This window comes from Orcinus orca, chromosome 2 (assembly GCF_937001465.1).
Source record: "Orcinus orca chromosome 2, mOrcOrc1.1, whole genome shotgun sequence".
Classification (NCBI taxonomy): Eukaryota; Metazoa; Chordata; class Mammalia; order Artiodactyla; family Delphinidae; genus Orcinus; species Orcinus orca.
In genome coordinates this window covers 84,098,294-84,117,990 of record NC_064560.1, presented here as the reverse complement: position 1 = coordinate 84,117,990, position 19,697 = coordinate 84,098,294, and the positions used below count along the sequence as shown (strand labels likewise).

The 19,697-nt window shown below is 50.8% G+C and overlaps 1 protein-coding gene across 6 annotated transcripts in view; it reads left to right on the top strand.

Moving 5' to 3' along the window:
- Positions 1-19,697, top strand: part of LINGO1 (leucine rich repeat and Ig domain containing 1) — a 202,079-nt gene that overhangs the window by 122,942 nt on the left and 59,440 nt on the right. For all 6 annotated transcript variants that reach the window (XM_033440125.2, XM_033440126.2, XM_033440127.2 and 3 more), the window contains one exon: positions 12,945-13,042. The gene's annotated coding sequence lies outside the window, so the exon portion shown is untranslated. The remainder of the gene's footprint in view (positions 1-12,944; positions 13,043-19,697) is intronic.

The following is a 19,697-nucleotide window of genomic DNA, read 5'->3' as shown; positions in this document are numbered from 1 at the left end:
GGGTTAAAAATGGCATTGTTCTGTTTCCCACCCTCTTCCCTTCCCATTCCTCATCTTATCAGAAGCTAATGAAAGAGGCTAGGAAACCCAACCCTCTGGTAATTAAATTTACTTAAAGGGTATTCAAGTGGAGTAATGAGAAGTTTAATGCAGTGATTAGATTTTTTCTTTAATTAATTAAAATTAGAACCATGTGTCTTTCCAGCAAACCAGCTTGACCCTCTGCTTGAGAGTAGCAGGCAGAGTAGTCGTAGAGGGTTTGGCTGGGTGAGTGGGGCTGCTGAGGGGCGGGCGCAGCCTTCTGCCCAGCTCCGATGCCCACTCAGGCCAGTCTGATTCAGCTCCCATTTCTGAGCCCTGTGAGTGCCAGACCTGGGCTAGACCTGAGTCGCCCAGGGCTGAGGGATCCAGCAGTCCCCGCACCCAGCTGAAAACTGATTCAGGATGGAGGTTTCAGAGGAGGGTCAGCAAGAGTTACTTAAAGCAAGGAGCACAAAGGAGGGATTTCAGGCACTGTGGTAGGAGGAGGTATTTGGGTGGCATATCTCACGGCCATGTACCAGCGAACACCTTAGCCTTCATGTTCAGCCAGACCTGGGTTTACCTCTGTTGGCACTGGATCCTCTGGGCTAATGGAGTGGGGACAGCGGGGTGGATAATAGAAAAATCTGCGCTAACTCACAAACCACTTCTCTTAGGCTTAGGAATGCATTCATGCCAGAAGGCTGACTGTCCTGCTGTGTCTCTGAAGGCCAGTTAAGGATGCAAGGAAGCACTTCCTGGCTTGAGCCCCTTCTGTAGGAGTCAGGTGGCGGCTGGGGCATAGTGAGTATGGCAATCCCGGCATAGCTGCCTGGGGTGGAGCAGAGGACAGGCCTTGCCTGAGTAGAGGGTGGGCACAGTGGAGACTCAGAAGACAGGCCCCAGCACCCCAGGGATAGGCTATGTTGTTTTCAAAGCAGTGGGTAAGGCTGGGAGAAGTCCTGAGCTCTTCACAGTAGGGGGCAGAAAACTTCCTTCATTGAACCCTGACCCCAGTCCCGCACCGAGCCTGGATCCTGGACAGACTGAACTTTGACCCCAGCCCCACACTGAGCCTTGCTCCTGGACAGACTGAACTTTGATCCCAGCCCCACACTGAGCCCGATCTTGTGCAGACTGAATCTCGATCCTGGTCCCACGCTAAGCTCTGACCCCAGCCCCACACTGAGCCCAGCATTGTCACGGATACTCAGTAGAGCAACAGGTGCCGGGTGGGAGGGGTGAATGGTCGTGTTTGTTCGTTCCCACTGCTAGCTCTGCTGCCTGTGGGCAGGACTCCTGTGCCAGACCCCACACTCTGCAATGGATGAGATGAATCAGATGTGGTTCCTGCCCACAGGGCTGGTGGGGGAGGTGGCAAGCAAGCATTCAACGAGTCGAAGTGGGCCTCACTTGGAGCCTTCCTCTGGCAGCAAGTGGGAGGGGGAGGTGCTGGAGATGGGCCAGCGGGGAAGCAGCTAAGATAGGGTCCCTGTGAGCGATGAGGAGGACGGCACCCGTGGGGGCCTTGGGGGTGCCTAGGGTGAGTGATTCTCCCCGCCTCCAAGAGCTGGCTGTGACTCCCCCAGGGCGTGCTCAGCTCCTGGTGAGCCAAAGGCCTCACCTCTGGGGCAGGTTGGTGGTGTGCTGGGCACTGGGCTGGCAATAGTACTTACAAGGAAAGCATTTTTATCCATTTCACAGAAGAGGAAATGGAGACGTGCGGGGACTTGCCTAATGACCCTCCGCCTGAAGTAGCCCAGTGGGGCATGGTCGCAGGTCTTACTTGTCTCCGGGCCTGCACACCACTGTTCCCGCGAGTAACTTGCCCTGGGAGGCAGGGGCTCCTCTTCTTCCAACTTCTCCACCCCGAACTGAGTGAATACGACCCGGGCACGGGCGGGGGCTGGTGGGCCTCGGAGTAGGGGGTGTGAGGAGGGCCTTGGCTGGGTAGGGGACTAGCCCCAGGAAGGAGGGTCTTCTCCTTCCTCCATCCCCACTCCTCCCCTCTCTGAATCCCACCCCTCTGGATTTCTGCACCTCCCCCCGCCCCCCCAGTTCCCTCCTTCCATGGCTCAACCCCTTCTGAATAACCAGCCCTGGAGAAGCCACCCGACCAGTCACCTACCACTTGCATGGGGAAACTGAGGCCCTGGGAGGAGCAGGGACCCGCTCAAGATCGTGGGGCTCTGCCTCTCTTGTCTCTTTAAGGTGCAGAGTGTGAAATGACATTACCTGGAGTTTATACTTTAAACACAAGGATAGTATGTGAATACCTTTGCTGGGCTGGGAGGCCCTGTGGCTCATCTGCCCCCACAAGTTCACATCACACGGGCAGATGCCCCGCGAGCCACCTTGGCCTCCTTGGGCACGGCGCCCCCGCCAGACGCGGCCATCCTCCCCTCCCTGGGTCCCAGGTGCTTCAAATCACTGTCTCATTGAATTCTCTCAGCAGTCTAGGAAGGTGCATGACTTTCTAGATGAGGGCACTGAGGTGGAGAGCTAAGCCACTGTCCTGCAGCTAACTGCAAATGTGGATTTGCCTGCCAGGTTCCGATCGTAGGCAATCCACCCGCTCCAGAGTGCCCCCTCCTCACCTGCAGGCAGCTGCCCCCTCCAAGGGCCCCCAGCACCCCTACCCCTGCGTCCACTGCTGCTTCCCTACTTGTCCTGTGCTCCAGCCAAGACCAGTGACTCTTCCCCAACGCTCCGCACACCTGCCCACCCCCAGGCCCTTGTTCCAGCCGTTCCAGCCCCCCGGAGTTCCCTTCCCAACTCCATCTGCCCAGATCCCCTTCATGTTTTTAGGCTGGGCCCAGGTGCCACTTCCTTCATGGAGACCCCCTGTCTGCTTCATCCCAATCAGAAGCCAGGCCCCCGCTCCTGCGAGCACATTCCGACGGCTCTTGGCCTGTCCCTCTCTTAGGCTCCTGGCCTCCATGTGTCTGGCTTTACAGCACGTGGAGGGCAGAGTAGTCTCCTGGCCCCCGGCTTCCCTGGCCCGTTACCCCCAGGGCCTGACACACAGTAGGTGTGCGGGGAGTAGCTTGGGTCCCCGCCTCGGGTGGGGCTGCAGCTCCACAAACCATCCCTTTCCTCAGCAGTCCTGGGTCAGCTGGCCCCCAGCTGCGCTGGTCCCAGCCCCCTTCCTCACCGCCGCCCGAGCTCCCTGAGGAGACCAGCTACTTCCTTTAGCCCTGGCTGGGTGGCGTTGGGGGCTGGCTTCCGGGCCCAGCAGACCTCCCTGTGCACGCCTGACCTGCCCAGGTTCTGGGGGCAAGAACAAGACAAACCCCAACTTTGAGACTCCCAGGCAAGTCTTGAAGCCTGGCAGGTATAGCTACTTTGTGCTGAGCGCTGTTGGGGGGCTGCACGGGTGCCCTGCCCGGCACCACTCACTGGCTCTGCTGATTGTTGGCTGTGTGACTTTGAGCAAGTTGGGTAACCCCTCTCTGCCTCAGTTTCCTCATCTGTTAAATGAGGTGATGACAGACCTTCCTAGGGTTGCTATGAGGATTGAAGAAATCAGTACAATGCAAAGCATACAGCACAGCCCCGACACAGACACATGTGTGCTCCCTGGTTGTTGGCTGTCACCGTTGCTGGGAGGGAGAGAGAAGGCAGAGTGTGGGGGAATGTTCAGGGAGAGTTTCCAGAAGGTGGCGACACACGAGAAACGACTCGAAAGATAAGGCACAGGAGGCAGGAAAGGACACTGTGGGAAGATAGAACCACAGGGACAGAGGCCCAGAGGCAGTCTGGGGGACTAAAAGGGAGCTGAGCGTGTCTATCTAGACTTAGGCAAAGAATGGGACAAGGGGAGACCTAGGCTGGTGGCACACAAGGGCTGTGTCCTGAGGGACCTTAGGGGCCACCCCGAGGAGTTCAGACTTTCTCTTATAGCCAGTGAGGGGCCATGGATGGAGTATTTTTCTTCTTTTTTCCTTTCCTTTTTTTTTTTTTTTTTTTTACCACAAAAGCAATGTTTGCTCATGCAAAAATTGAAACAATATAGAAGTGTGTCCTATTAAGTAGGGAAGTTCCCTCTTTGCCCTTAGATCTCATTTTGCTGAGGTCCCACTATTGTTGGTCTGGTATGCCTCCTTCCAGAAGTTTTTCTGTGCTTTTATAAACATACTTATTGTATATTATCTAAAAAAAGAAATGGAATTGTATTATGCACATTACTCTACAACTTCCATTTACCAGTGTGTTGTGGGCATCTGTCAGTGTCACCGCATACAGATCTCCCATGTTCTTTTTAATTGTTGCCTAATACTCCATTGTTTGGACATAACGTAATTTATGTAACTAGTCCTGGGTTGATGGATATCTGGGTGGTCTTCAATTTTTCACTCTTGCAAATAATGCTTCAGTGAACATCCTTGTATATATACCTTGGCTGACACGTGTAAGCCTTTCTATAGGATAGACTCCTAGATGTGGAATTGCCAGGGCAAAAGGTATGCTTATTAAATTTTGATAGCTACTGTCACATTGCTCTTCCAAAAGGTTGGGCCACCCTTGGTATCTGCAGGTAGCCATTTCCCCAGCCATCCTCTCACTGAACATTATCAAGCTTTTTAATTTTTGCCGATCCAGGAGAACATCTCACTGTGGTTTCAACACTCACTTCCCTTCTCCCCAGTAAGGCTGAGCATCTTTTCATGTGGTTATTGGCCATTTGTATTTTCTTCTTGGTGAATTAACTATTCACATCCTTTGCTTATTTTTCTTTTCTTTTTGCCTTTTTCTTATTGGTAAAAAGGAGCTTTTAGTATATTAGGAATTTTAAAATGTTCGTCTGTTATCGTGTTGGAAATATTTCCCTTAGTCCGCTGTTTGTCTTTTTAACTTTGTTTATGGTATCTTTGGCCATACAGAAGCTTGATATCTTTATTCTGTCAAATCTGTCAGACTTCTCCTTAGGGCTTCTGAGTTTCACGTCTTGCTTGGCCAGGCTTCCTGGAATGCTTTTAAGCGGAGCGGGGGTGAGGTCAAATTTGTGACTGGGAAAGGTCATTCTGGTTGCCACTGTGTGGAGGGTGGGTGGAGGGAGGACTGCAAGCCAGCTGGGGTGGGAGTGAGGGAGAACCGGGAGAAGAGGAGTTTGAGAAATATTCAGGAATTGGCTGACTATGGGGAGAGGATGTGAGGGTGAGAGAGGGAAAGAAAGGACTCGAGAGTGACATCTGGGTGTTTGGCTGCAGACTGCATGGCTGATAGCACCACGAGCCTGAGTTAGGGACAGGACCAGGGAGGGAAATGCATGCCTGTGCACGTGAGTGCTCCCCCAGGCAGGGACATGTGGATATATGAGTACATACATGAATATACAGGTCCATGCCCATGTCCATGCTTGGAAGTTCTGGAGACTAGCACATCTGTGCTGTGGCTCCATGGCAGGGAGGAGGGGTGTCTACTTTTTGTGGAATTCCTGTTCTCTACCGAGTACTGTACAAGGCAACACACACACACACACGCACACACACACACACACACGCACACACTCACACATGCTCTGTAATCTTTACTGCCATATAAAGTATGTTCTACAGATAAGGAAGCAGACTCAGTGTAAGTAACTCGCTCAAGGTCACAGAGCTAGTGACTGTCAGAAAGGGGATATTTTGGACAACTTAGATCTAACCCCCCACAGACAGAATTCCTGCCAATGGCATTGAGGAGCCTTTCATCCATTTCTAGCCTGACCAACCCAGTTTCATCAGGGACTCTTAGGATGAGTGCTGGAACCTGACTGCCTGGGTTTGAAACTCAGCCCCATTCCTTATAAGGCAAGTTACTCCCCCTCTCTGTACCTCGGTATCCCCATCCTGAAAATGCACACAGTGACAGTACCACCTCCTAGGGTGCTGGTGGGCATTGAACATGTTCTTGCATGGGAAGTGCTTAGCTCTGTGAGGGCGGAGCTCTCAGGATGCTGTCTATGGTGACTGCGATGAGATGGTGATGTCTGTGCCCCTTTACCCTCTCCCATCCCTCTCCATCCTCCCTCCACCTGCCACCTCTCTCCTGTGCCAGCTCTTCCTCAATTCCCCACAGGAACTTCTTTCAATATTTGCCTCTGGGCTTCCCTGGTGGCGCAGTGGTTGAGAGTCCGCCTGCTGATGCAGGGGACGTGGGTTCGTGCCCCGGTCTGGGAAGATCCCACATGCCGCGGAGTGGCTGGGCCCGTGAGCCTGCGCGTCCGGAGCCTGTGCTCCGCAACGGGAGAGGCCACAGCAGTGAGAGGCCCGCGTACCACAAAAAAAAAAAAAAAAATTTGCCTTTGAAACTTCTTCCTCTGTTTTCATCTCCCAAACCCTTAGCAGACAGTGAATTAAAGCCCAGTCAGTCAGCAAAAACCATTCAGGGGAAAACGATTCATGTCGCGCTCACGGAATCCTCCCCCAAGCAGTTCTAGTCACGAACCAATGCGTTCATCCCAACATTGCCCAGGCCTCTGGATACCAGCCCATAAGGTCCAAATCTAAAACCCCTTCCTCCCTGAGTGGGGATCTTCAAGTTTACTTTCGAGCCAGGGGTCTGAGCTGACGCCAGCCCAGCCAAATCTCCACTCTAGCCACAAGCCATCGCTGGATCCTTGACCTCAGGATGAGTAATTCTCAGGAAACTTGCCTGTAGGAAACAAAAGCAGAAAGCACAGCAAATTCTGGGCACAGTTCCTTACCGCTACCATATCTAAGCAGATCCTGTGGTCATGAGGGTAGGTGCAAGGTGTCCAAGCTGGGTTAAAATCTCAGGTCTGCACCCAATTTAGATTTTCTCCTATGCCAAAAAACTCACTGAAATCACCAAATTTATCATTATGGATTTCTCATCATCAAAATAAACCCCCAAGTAAATAAATCCCCAAATAGGGACTTCCCTGGTGGCGCAGTGGTTAAGAATCCGCCTGCCAATGCAGGGGGTGTGGGTTCAATCCCTGGTCCGGGAAGATTCCCACATGCCGTGGAGCAACTAAGCCTGGGCGCCGCAACTACTGAGCCTGTGCCCTAGAGGCCGTGTGCCAGCCTGCGTGCCACAACTACTGAAGCCCGCGCACCGCAACAAAGAGTAGCTCCCACTCGCCACAACTAGAGCGAAAAGCCCACGTGCAGCAATGAAGACCCAACGCAGCCAAAAAAATAAATAAAATTAAAAAAAATAAATAACCCCCCAAGTAAATAAACCCTCATGGTAAAGAATGGAGCAGTTATTGCCTGTTTCTTTGGGGGATTTTGTTTTCAGTTGAACTGTATCAGTCACACCCTTTTTTTTTTTCTTCTTTGCGGTACGCGGGCCTCTCACTGTGTGGCCCCTCCCATTGCGGAGCACAGCCTCCGGACGTGCAGGCTCAGCGGCTATGGCTCACGGGCCCAGTCGCTCCACGGCATGTGGGATCTTCCCTGACCGGGGGGCACGAACCCGTGTCCCCTGCATCGGCAGGCGGACTCTCAGCCACTGCGCCACCAGGGAAGCCCAGTCACACCCTTTTATTCTTAGCCAAAATGATGGCAAAACTTGCTTCAGTCCTTCCCAGGGAACAGCCACACCCAACTGCAGGCCCCCCACCACCAAAGGCTCTGAGAGAGGATTTCTTACGACTGCTCTTTTAGAAGCCCCTGTCCCCAGGTCCCTGGGTTTCACCAAGTCCACCTTTGCCCAAGGGGCTTCTACACTTTAAACAACCCCACCCCTGCCTCTGATCCAAGTCCCCACCCCAGTACCCCTGCAGGGCGCCATGCAAGGCCACAGTTTCCAGCTACCCTGGCCCCATTTCAAAACCACAGGCCTTTGGATGCACGTAGACAAGTATTGACACCGGCATCCAGCGCTCATTCTCAAGAAGTCTTTTTAATGGCCTCGAAGAAGCCGTATTGTACCAGTTTGGAGGGGGTGTGTGGCAGGAGACAGTGTATTTTACTGTAGCCAAATCTTACTTCTTGGAAAAGGCAAGAAGTCACAGGGGCTTTATATGAACTAAGGGCTTTCCCCTCAGATTGTCTACCAGCGCCCCACTCTTATCTTGAGGGAAGGCCTCTTCTCCCTATTCCCTGTGTTGTCCCACAGGATCATACAACATTCAAGGTGATCATTGCTAAAGTGTCAGTAAGTTCAAAATATAAACCTACAATTAAGCTTGCAGTGCATTGTCATTTGCGGCTCCAAGGCCCTGTTGGAGTTTCCTTCCCCCCCTCCCCGACCCCAAACTGTCCATCCAGGACAGACCAGTTTGGGGTCCAAGCGCCTTTCTGAGAGCTGGTCCCAAACCTGAGTTAGGGATAAAGCTCTAAAGACACTCCAGCCTTTGTTCTAAAGTCAAGTTCAAGCCCTTGAATGTAGGCCAAGGCCCCAGCTCTCATGGAGATGCTCCCAGCTGCCTCGGCTCACACCTCCCTTCCCCAGATGGGGATGGGCCTGCTAGTGGATCCTGCCAAAGGGCCTGGAACTGCCCCCTTTCCCTTGCGAATGGGGAACCTTTCAACTTGGTGATTGAGATATTCCATCCCCCACTGAAATCCTAGTCATTTAGGGGCTCCCAAATGGAGCTTAATTCTGTCACCCAGAAAGTCATCCAAACGTGTTCTCAAACCATACGCCCCCATGTGGCCAGTGGGGGTGTAGGTAGCATAGTGATGTGCTGCACGAACAAGCTCTCTCTGAACTCTCAGTGATTTAATGCGACAAGGCTCCTTTCTTCTTTCTTCCTTTACCATACGAATTCACATTACATGTTCGATGTGGGAAGTGGGGAGGGTGGCAGCCTCTGGTCCATTTAGTCACGCAGGGACCCAGGCTGACAGAAGCTCCACCATGTGGTAGCTGCCCCATCTGGAACCTGTGGCCTCCTTCAGCCACTGTGGCAAAGAAGAGAAAGTGGTAGAGGCACACACTGGCTCCTAAATGCGTTGGCCCAGCAGTGACACACATCACTTTTGTTCACAGCCCACTGGCCAGAACTTCTCATATGGCCTCAACTACCTGTGAAGGATCTGAGGAAGTGTGGGGACATTCTGTGTGGGGGAGGGCATGGAGGAAATGTGCCCAGACCTTCAGTGAGCAGTAAAGTTATCTGTAGCAGGGGTTTTATGGGGTGCTCTCAGAGCAAGGGTTTCAGAATTGCCAAGGCCATGACTTCCTGTTCATTCTCTCCTCCTGGGGAGGCCCAGGGTTTGTGGGAGGGACTGATGGGAAAAGCTTTGAGGAAGAGTCCCCGCGAATGAATAAGCCCCATGGCCGGCCCAGGCCCTCTACCATCAGACTCCAGGTTTGACTCAGCCTCACCCCTCTTATCCCCATTGGACACCTGCCATACCAACATAAAATGAATTTTTTAGGAGGAGAAGCAGGATTGAGAGTGAGAATGAGTTCAGCCTTGGAGGGAGAAAATCCAAGAGGCGGCGTCTAGAAGCCACTCTGTCTTAGTCTGTTCAGGCTACTATAACAAAATACCGGAGACTGAGTGGCTTATAAACAACAGTAGTTTAATTCTTACAGTCTGGAGACTGGAAATCCAAGATCAAGGTGCTGGAAGATTCAGCATCTGGTGAGGGCCTGCTTCCTGGTTCATAGATCCCATCTTCTCGCTGTGAGCTCACATGGCACAAGGGGTGACAGGGTTCTCCAGTGTCTCTTTTATAAGGGCACTAATCCCGTTCATGAGGGCTGCACTCTCATGACCTAATCACCTCCCCAAAGCTGCACCTCCAAATACCATCACATTGGAGATCAGGTTTCAACATATGAATTTTGGGGGGACACAAACATTCAGTCCATGGCATGCTGGATTGAAGTTGTTGCCTTTCTTCCACATTTTCATTCCTTTAGCAAATGTGGCTGCTATGGGCCAGGTAATGTATTGATTATGACTGTAGACTCTGACTCCAGAAGACCTGGGATTGAAGCTGGGCTCAGTCCCTTATTAGCTACCGGTGAATTACTTCTCTCTGCCTTTGTTTTCTCCTCTTTAAAAAGGGGATAGCATCTGTCTCTCTTAGGGTGGTTATGAGGATTAAATGAGTTAATATTTGTAAAGCACCCAAAACAGCACTGGGCACAAGATAAGGACTCTATAAATGCTCGATATCATCATCATCATCATCATTATCCAGTACCAGATAATCTTCTAGATATTGGGGGAGTAGATGCCAAGGTCCCTGTTCTCACATATGATGGGAGAAATGGAAAACAAACAGAAATAATTAAATCAAGATGGTACTTTCAAATAGTGATGGTACTAAAATAATAAACCAGGCACATAAAAAAATCACTCATCATCATTAGTCATTAGGGAAGTGCAAATTAAAACCCCAGTGAGATACCACTGCGTATCTCTTACAATGACTCTTGCAAAATTGACAACAGTAAGTGCTGGTGAGGATACAGAGCAACTGAAACTCTTATATGTTGCTGGTGGGAATGCAAAATGGTACAGCCACTTTGGAAAACTGTCTGGCAGTTCCTTATAAAGTTAAAAATATGCTTACCATATAACCCAGCAATCCTACTGCTAGGTATTTACCCAAGAGAAATATAAACTTATGTTCATGCAAAAACCTGTATGCGAATATTTATAGTGGCTTTATTCATAATCACCAAAAACTGGAAAAAAAAATCCCAATGTCCTTCAGCTGGTGAATGAATGGATAAACAATCAAATACTACTCAGCAATTAAAAAAAAAAAAGAATGAAATTCTGGTACAAGAAACAACACAGGTAAATCTCAAATGCATTATTTGATAAATGAACAAAGCTAGACTCAAAAGGCTACATATAGATGATTCCATTTGTATGACATTCTGGAAAAGACAAAACTATAGAGGCAGAAAACAGTTCAGTGGTTGTGAGAGGTAGGGAGTGGGGGAAGTTGACTACAAAGGGACAGCTCATGGAGATTTTTGGATCTGGGGGTTAATAGAATTGTTCTGTATCTTAATTGCAATAGTGGTTACACGCAGTATGCAGCTATCAAAGCTTAGAACTGTGCACTAAAAAGGGTAAAGTTTGATCCAGTTTTATTGAGAAATAATTGACATACATCACTGTATATATTTAAGGCATACAGCATGATGGCTTGATTTACATATATCGTGAAATGATTACCACCTAATATCCATCATCTCATATAGGTACAATAGAAAGAAAAGGAGGAAGAAAAGAGATAAAGCGTTTTCTCCTTGAAATAAGAACTCTCAGGATCTACTCTCTTAATAACTTTCCTATAGAACAGACAGTGGTGTTAACTATAGTCATCATGTTGTACTCTATGTCCCTAGAACTTATTTATCTTGTAACTGGAAGTTTTGATCACCTTCCTCCAATTCCTCCTCCCCCAACCCTCTGCCTCTGATAACCATAAGTCTGATCTCCTTTCCTATGAGTTCGTTTTTTTATTTTTATTTTTTTAGATCCACATACTTATTTCACTTATTTCACTTAGCATAATGCCTTCAAGGTCCATCCATGTTGTCAGAAATGGCAGGATTTCCTTATTTTTTATGGCTGAATAATATTTTGTTACATAGATATATATCTCACATCTTCTTTATCCATTCATCCATTGATGGACACTTTGATTGTTTCCGTATCTTGGCTATTGTGAATAATGCTTCAGTGAACACAGGAGTGCATATATCTTTTTGAGTTAGTGTTTTCATTTCCTCTGGATATATACCCAGAAGTGGAATTGCTGAATCATATGGTAGTTCTATTTTTAATTTTTTGAGGACCCTCCATACTGTTCTCCATAGTGGCTGCACCAATTTACATTCCCACCAACAGTGCACAAGGCTTCTCTTTTCTTCACATCCTCACTAGTATTTGTTATCTGAAAAGGGTAAATTTTGCTGCAAGTAAATTATACCTCAATTAACCTGACTGGCAATAAAGCTCACTGTGGGATTGTTGAGACAGGGAAAACCAAATGAGAAATCAGTCAATCAGGTAGTGTGACACGGGTAAGGAGGGGCTCCTGCACATGGTGGTCAGGGAAGACTTTCTGAGGAGGTGTCCTGAGCTGAACCCGGACGAGGAGGGGCCAGGCCTGTGTGGATCTGGAGGGAAGCAGAGAGAACCGTGGGGCGGCCCTTGTGGCTGGAGCTGAGGGAGGAGAGGGGAGGGTGGGAGACAGGTCAGGGTCCTCCACTCTCCTCTGGGCATGATGGGAGCTACTGGGGGGCATAGATAGAGGGTGATTGAAACACTGGTGTGAGTGAGATGGCCCAGGGAGGAGAAGGGAGGGGAGGATGGAAACAGCAGCTTGTGACCATGTGTAAGGAGGAGTGATGAAGGGGTGCGATGAAAATGAGGAGAGTGTGTGTCAGGAGCCTCCTACGGGAGGGAGTGGCCAGCCAGCCAGAGACCCAGCAGGCTGGGGCAGGAGGACTGGCACGGGCAGGTGGGGGTCCTTGCTGAGGGTATTGTGGGCAGTGGTGGGACAGAAGCCAGACATCCTGGGTTGAGGGTGCTGGGGGTGAGGACATGTGAGTGAAGCTTCCACGAGGCAGGGGACAGACTTCGTGGGTAGCAAAGGGAACCTCAGAGAGAACGAGGTAGAGCTGCCTCTGGTGTGTGGTGTGTGTGTGTGTGTGTGTGTGTGTGTGTGTGTGTGTGTGTGTGTGTGTGTGTTTTGAACAAGACTCGCTGAGATGGGCCTGACCTATTGAAGACAGTGTGAGATGGTGAGAAGGGAGGGGTTCGAACAGGCCCTTGGACACCAGGCCTGGGAGGGCAGTCCAGGGGGCTGGGAGACGGTAGGGAGGTCGCTGCCACAAGGCCCATCCCTGAGGTGGGAGGCAGCGCTGAGCCCGCTGGGCTAGAGGGTCAGGATCTGCCTTGGGGGACCCATGCCGAGGCGGGCCCAGCCCGGGTAGCAGAGGCCCCATCTTTGTCCACACTAACCTTCCTGCTCTTCCCACAGTGCATGCTGGGACCGAGACGGACAGGCTGCTTCTCCTCCTGCCACTCCTCGGGCCCCCAGAGGACCATCTGTTTGCCTCCTGGTGCCGTCTAACCCAGGTAGGGGGAGATCAAGGGGGGGCTCTCCCTGCCTTATGTTCCTGCACTGGGTGGGAGGGCTCTAAGTGTAAGGACCCCCGCCCCGGCTGAATGGGCCAGTGTGAGGGCAATGGGGAGGGGCACAGCGTGGGGTTTGAAGTCCCCAGTCACTGCAGGGCCTCCTGGGGAGGAGTTCCCAGACCTCCAAGAAGTGGGCCACTCCAGCAGCAAGCCATCCTCACCAGGCCGCCTCCCTGGGACACTGAGAGGCCCCCCGTTTGGCTCTCACATGTTCGCTGTCTGCAGTTTGTTACGGATCCTTCGCGGTACACACCCGCCAATTTCTTTGGCAGTGGGAGGTTTTGCATCTGAGGTTTCTCACCCGTTGCTGTCACTGGCTTTTCCCTGCCAGAGTCGCTGTACTCACAACCCTGATGTTTGTGATTCTGTGAGTGGTGGCTCTTACTCCAAAAGGTCCCTGCTCTCTACAGGACACCCTCAGAGCAGAGGTGCTCTTTCCGGCACCAAGAACAGCCCTGCTCACTTTTAATCCCCTCGGTCGTTGGGTCTGAGAGAGGACATTTCTCTGCTGCTCCTGGGAGCCCCAGGTGGAGGGAGTCTTTCTGCTTGGGGCCAAGTTCCCCGAGGGCTGGGATGTGGTGGGAGCTAGGCTTGCCAGGAAAAATATAAGGTGTCCAGTTAAATCTGAACTTCAGAAAGAGAACAAATCATTTTTTTAGCATAAGTATGTCCCCAATATTGCATGGGACGTACAATTCTATTTATTAAATCTGGCAACCCTAGTGGGAGCTGAAACCCCAGGCTCCCTCTTCCTCTGTTCAGTCCTCTGTGCTGGGCTCACCTTGGTCCCCTCGTATCAGCTGCATCCAGCGCCTGTGGAGGGTGCCCTGGAGCCAAGGGCGGCCGAGTCTACTCAGGCCACAATCAATGGTATTTGCTAATCTCCCAGGTCCTGCAGGCTGTCCCTGGGGCAGAGACCAGGGGTTCCTGCTGGACGCTGGGGCAGCAGTCCTGGCTGTTAAGAGTGCTCTTTGGGTCCTTGTCTTCCCCTCTGGCTCTCTGACAGCAGAATTCAGGCTGAGGCGGTCACTGGGCGGGGTTGGTCAGGCCTTTGGGCCCGTGATCAGAGCTGCGAGAGGATCTAGGAATAGAAAATGGTCTCGTGAGCTTGGAACCCAGCATGCTGAGGGTGTTGGGGTGGAGGTGGTGGGGTATCAGGGATGAGGCAGGGCCAGATCATGAGGGCTTAGAATGTCCTATTTCTGCATCCTTCAACATTTGGGGAGACAAAGGAAGTGTCTTCTCCTTAGGCGGAGTCATTTTTCCAACTGTTCAGGTAACATGTTCTCTATGTGTCCATCTATCTATCTATCAACAATGTAGAAGTATTTAAAGCATGCAGTTCAACCCCTTCCCATAATCTCTTCCTCGCCAGGGCTAACCACGGCTGACTAGTTCCACACGCCACGCCCTCCCGTCTTTTTTCTGTGCACTTATAAACATCTGGCACACTGCCCCGTCACTTGATTTTTCATTAATATATGGTGTAAATCATTCTAACCTTCTTCTCTATCCTTTTGCGCCCATTGTATGGACGGTCTTTAAATCATTTTATCAATTATTAATCCCGCTGGTGGCCATTTCGATTGTTTCCAGTGTTTGACTATTTATAAACCTCACTCAGAGAACCTCCCAGTTCGTACCTCTGTGTGCACTTGTGTTATGGGTCCTTTGGGAATGTTTCTGGAAGTAGACTGTCTGGGTCAGAGGTTACGCACATTTCAAGGTTTGATCCATAGGCCAGATCGACCTGCAGAAACTTGTGCCCACTTATCGTGTACAAGAGGCCTCCTCCCTTCACCCTTGCCAACCATGACATTATCAATCACTTAAATCCCCACCAATCTGATAGTTAAAACTGATTTCTTTTACATTTCTTTGATCACTAATGAAGTTGAGCATATCTGTGTACATTTTTTGGCCATTTCAACTTATCTGTGAATTGCCTATGTATGTCACGCCCTCAGCTCAGTTTTCTATTCATCTGTCCCTTTATTCAGTAAGCATTGATTGAGCACCTACTACGTGTTAGGTACTGTTTTGGTTAGGGACCTAACAGTGAACAAAATTGATCAAAAAGATCCCCTGCTGCTCCATGGAACGAGCTCTAGTGAAGGAGAGACAGCCAAGGGAAAATAAACAAGCGAAATACAGTGCGTGTAGTATAAGTATTAGGTGCTAAGGAGAAAAAAATAAAGCAGGTGAGGGGATGGGAGGTGTTGGGTGACTTGAATATGGTAGTCAGGAAGGCCTTACTGGGAGGTGGCAGTAAAGAAAAGACCTGTAGGAAGCGAGAGAATGAGTCACACAAATGTCTGGGACCCCGAGTCAGGAGGAGGCCTGGCCTGTTCAGGGCTCAGTGAGAAGGCCAGTGTGGCTGGAACAGGGTGAGGGAGGGAGAGAGTGGGATGTGCGACCAGAGAGGGATCAAGAGCCAGATCACGCAAGGCCTTGTGGGCCACCCTAAAGCCTTGGCTTTTACTCAGAATGAAGCAGGGAAAGCAGGGAGACATGGAAGTTTCTGAATAGCGATATGACACGATCTGAATTTCATTTTAACTAGATCATTCCAGCTACTGTGAAGGGGGCCAGAATGGAAGCAGGGAGATCTGTCAGTAGACTGTTGCAATGATCCAGGGAAGAGATGGTGGGGGCTTGGACCAGGGGGTCTTGATGGAGGTGGGGAGAAGTGGGCAGATTCTGGGTGCTTGTTAATGGTGGAGCCAATAGGATTTCCTGGCAGATTGGATGAGGTGGTGTGTGTGTGTCAGAGAGAGAGGGAGCCAAAGATTACTGTCTTAGTCATTTTAAGCTTCCATAACCAAATACCATAGGCTGGGTGGCTTAAACAACACACATATATTTCTCATACTTCTTTAGACTGGGCAGTCCAAGATCAAGGTGCTGGCAGACTCAGTTCTTGACGAGGACCCTCTGCTTGGCTAGCAGATGACTACCATCTCGCTATGTGCTTACGCGACTTCTTTCTGTGCACACGGAGAGACCAAGCTCTGGTGTCCCTTCCTCTTCTTACAAGGTCACTAATACCATCATGAGGGCCCCACCTTCATGACCTCATGTAGCCCAAATTACCTCCCAAAAGTCCCACCTCCAGATACCATCACATTGGGAGTTGGGCTTCAACATATGAATTTTGGGAGACACAAACATTCAGTCCATAACAATGACTCCAAAGGTTTTGGCCCAAGTAGGGAAAAGGATGGAGCTGCCATCAACAGAGACGGGGCAGAGAAGTGGGTTTGGTGTAAGGGAGGAGAAGAGCTCAGCTGTGGATAGGACTGGCTACATAATGTTTTGGGGCCAGAGCTAAATGAAAGTGGGTAGCCCTTTGTTTAAAAAATAATATTAATAATTTCAAAGTGGTGACAGTAGAGCATTAAATTAAGCCTGGGACCTTTCTGAGTGTAGGGCCCAGTATGACTGCCCAGGTGGCATACCTGTGAGCAGGCCTTGGCTGTGGACATGTAAAGTGTGAGATGCTAGTAGACATCTGAGTAGAGATGGATACGTGAGGATGGAGTTCAGGGGTTAGGTCTGAGCTGCAGATACAAATATGGGGTCATCAGCATAAAGATAGCATTTAAAGCTATGGGATTGGATAAGAGCATCAAGGGAGTTGAGTATAGGTAGAAAAGAGAAGAACTAGTCCTGGAGCCTCCTTTGGTCCGAAGTTAGGGAGCTGAGGAGGCACGGAAAAGGTGACTGAGAAGATGCAATGAATGAGGTGGAAGAGAGCCAGGTATGCTATCCTGGAAGCCAAGGGCAAGACATGTTTCAAGCATAAGGTGGAGTAAGATGCAGACTGAGCATTGATCATGCATTAGCAGTGGGGAGGTCACAGGGGACCTTGGTTCAGTGATGGTGGGAGGGTGTGTGCAATGCATCTTATTGACTTGCAAGAGCAAACTGATTTGTAAGAGGGTAAGAGATTTAACCCTTTTGCCTGTCATATGTTGCAAATTTTTTTTTCACAGTTTTGTGGGGGTTTTTTTGTCATTTAAATTTATGGAGTTGTTTTTTTTAACTCCTTAAAAGTTTTAAATTGTCCCGTGGTCAAGTCTGTCACTATTTTCCTTTAGAGTTTCTGGCCTTACCCACTGAAGAGTTTTGAAAAGTTCTCTTATGTTGTTTTCTAGTTTTTATGATATTTAAAAATATTTAAATACCTAGTTCATTCGGAATGTTTGAGGATAGGGATCTACATGGTTTTTCCCCAAATGACTAGCCAGTTGTTTGGACACTGTTTATTGAGTGAGCTGTCCTTTCTCCCTGCTCTGAAGCTACACTTCTATCTTGTGCCAAATGTCCTCTTGCTCTCATGTCTGTCCAGGCCTTGCTGTTTGATTCCATTGATCTTTGCCTGGGGAAAGATTTAGGAAGTCCAGAGAATAGGTAGACTTGGAGATTGATTCGGGCTAGAGTGTGAGGAGGTGGGAGGAGTGGAAGGAAGAAACAAAGGGAAGTTAGGGATGATGGGAGCTCTACAGTGTTGAGGGCCTCCTATGTGCTGTCACAATTCCGCAAGGTTGGTATTCTATATACGCGTCTCCAGATGAGGAAACTGAGGTTCAGCGAGGTTTCATCATGTGTCCCGCGGCGTCAACTCTTAGCAGGTGGAGTCAGCCTGGGAGGCTGCTCTCTTGGCTCCCATGCCTGTGTTCTATCCATCCCAGTGACAGGGGAGGTGAGAGGGGTTGGGTTTCAGGAAGGCTGGACGGGCTCCAGACACAAAATACCACCCCACCCCCCGGCTCAGCATTCCCGCCTGCCATTTGGCTGGAACTTGAAGGTTTTCCCATTTCAAAGAGCAACCTGTTAAAACCAAAATACTCCTGGCAGGGAATCACACGTTAAGTTTACAGCTAACATCTTAATTATCAGTTAACACCTCTGCAGGGATTAACTGACAGCCAGTGGAGGACACTGAAGGGGGGCCTGTTCCACGTGTATCTGGGCTGGGGAAGGCCAGGAGAGGGGAGGGGTGAAAGCGGAGGGGACAGGTACCTGGCAAATCACAGCTTTTTCCTGGAAACGAGGGAGGTGGAGCTGGATCCTTGTGGGAGGGGAAGGGGGAGAGGAGCAAGGGAGCCAGCTCTGCAGAGCTGTGGGGAGGGGAAGGGAGGGGGCATGGCAGCTTCTCCACGGAAGCCTGGGGCTGGGGCTCCTACGTGTCTACTAGACACGTGCTGTGTCCTGGACACAGAGGAGATTGTCATCTGCTCAGTCTTGGTCTCGAGAAAGTCAGGAAATCAGCCACCACGATCCACCTTGGGCACCAGCTGCCAACAGTCGCTCAGAGCTGGGCTCTGTCTCAGGCACCCAAACACTGGATCTGTCACCCAGGCCTGAGGAATTGGGGGAGGCGAGAGGCTGATGCCTCTGGAACCTCCTCTCTATCTTTGAGAGCCAGTCTGCTCTGCGGGTCAGGGCTCTGTGCGTGACGTCGGTCGCAGCTCTGTGTGTGAGGAGGGTCCAAGCTCACTGTGTGACTAAGGACGAAGCTCTGTGTTTGCCTAGCATCAAGGCTCCTTGTGCAATGGGGGTTGGAGCTCCGTGTGTCAGGAAGGTCTGGGCTCCCTGTGTCTCCAGAGTGGGGTTTGGTGTGTGACCAGAGTCTTGGCTCCCTGTGTGATCAGGGTCGGGGGTCCCGTGTGACTAGGGTCAGGGCTCAGCGTGTGACCAGTGCTGCAGCTCCTTGTGGGGGGGGGGGGGTCGGGACTCGGCGTGAGCAGGCTTTGGGCTCAGTGTGTGAGGACCGGGGTCTGGGTGTGTGGGAAGAAGGTCAGGGCTCCTTGTGTGAACAGGATTGGCACTCAGTGTGTGACCAGCTCAAGGGTCAATGTATGAACAGGCTTAGGAGGGGCTTCCTCCCCCCTTTACTTCACTCTGAACAGCGGGGGAATGATCTGTGTCTTTGGGGGATATTTGTGTCCCCATGCAACTGGCTGTCCAGCTGCTTCATCACTGTGTTGGACTCTGACTTAGCCTTCCTGGGACTCTGGGGCTAGGAGCAGCTCCCTCATCTTCCCTATTCCTCCCTATCTTGTCTCTCCTCTCTGCTTTTCTCCCTTCCTCTCCCCTCCTCTCCTCTGCCAGCCAATGCTGGCCTTGTACCCAGTTGCTGGCAGACAGACCCGGAGACACCCAGATACGCTTCCAGCTCGAGGCTGGCCCGAGTCCTGTGTAACCTGCAGTCAGGCACACCTCCAGCTCTTCCCTCCTTCTCACCTGCACACCCTCCCTAAGGTGCTCAAGGGCTCAAGTGGGGAGGGAGCCTCATGGGAGGGGGGAGGGAGCCTCATGGGAGGGGCAGGTAGTGATGAAGTCGGACTTCCAGGCGGGGAGGAACTGAGCTTGATCCCTAGGAACAGGCTGAGAGAGGCTCCAGAAAGGGGACCTATGGGAGAAAAGGCTGGGGGTCTCTGGAGGTGCTGGAGGTGGGGCCTGTCAGTGAGTTGGGGGGCGGCTGGGAGGTGTGAGGGGTCAGATGGAGGAGGCCTCCGTGGCCACCTGAAGACCTCTTTAGCAGTTCAAACCTGCAGTAGGGATGCCTAGAGTGGAAAATAGACCCAAT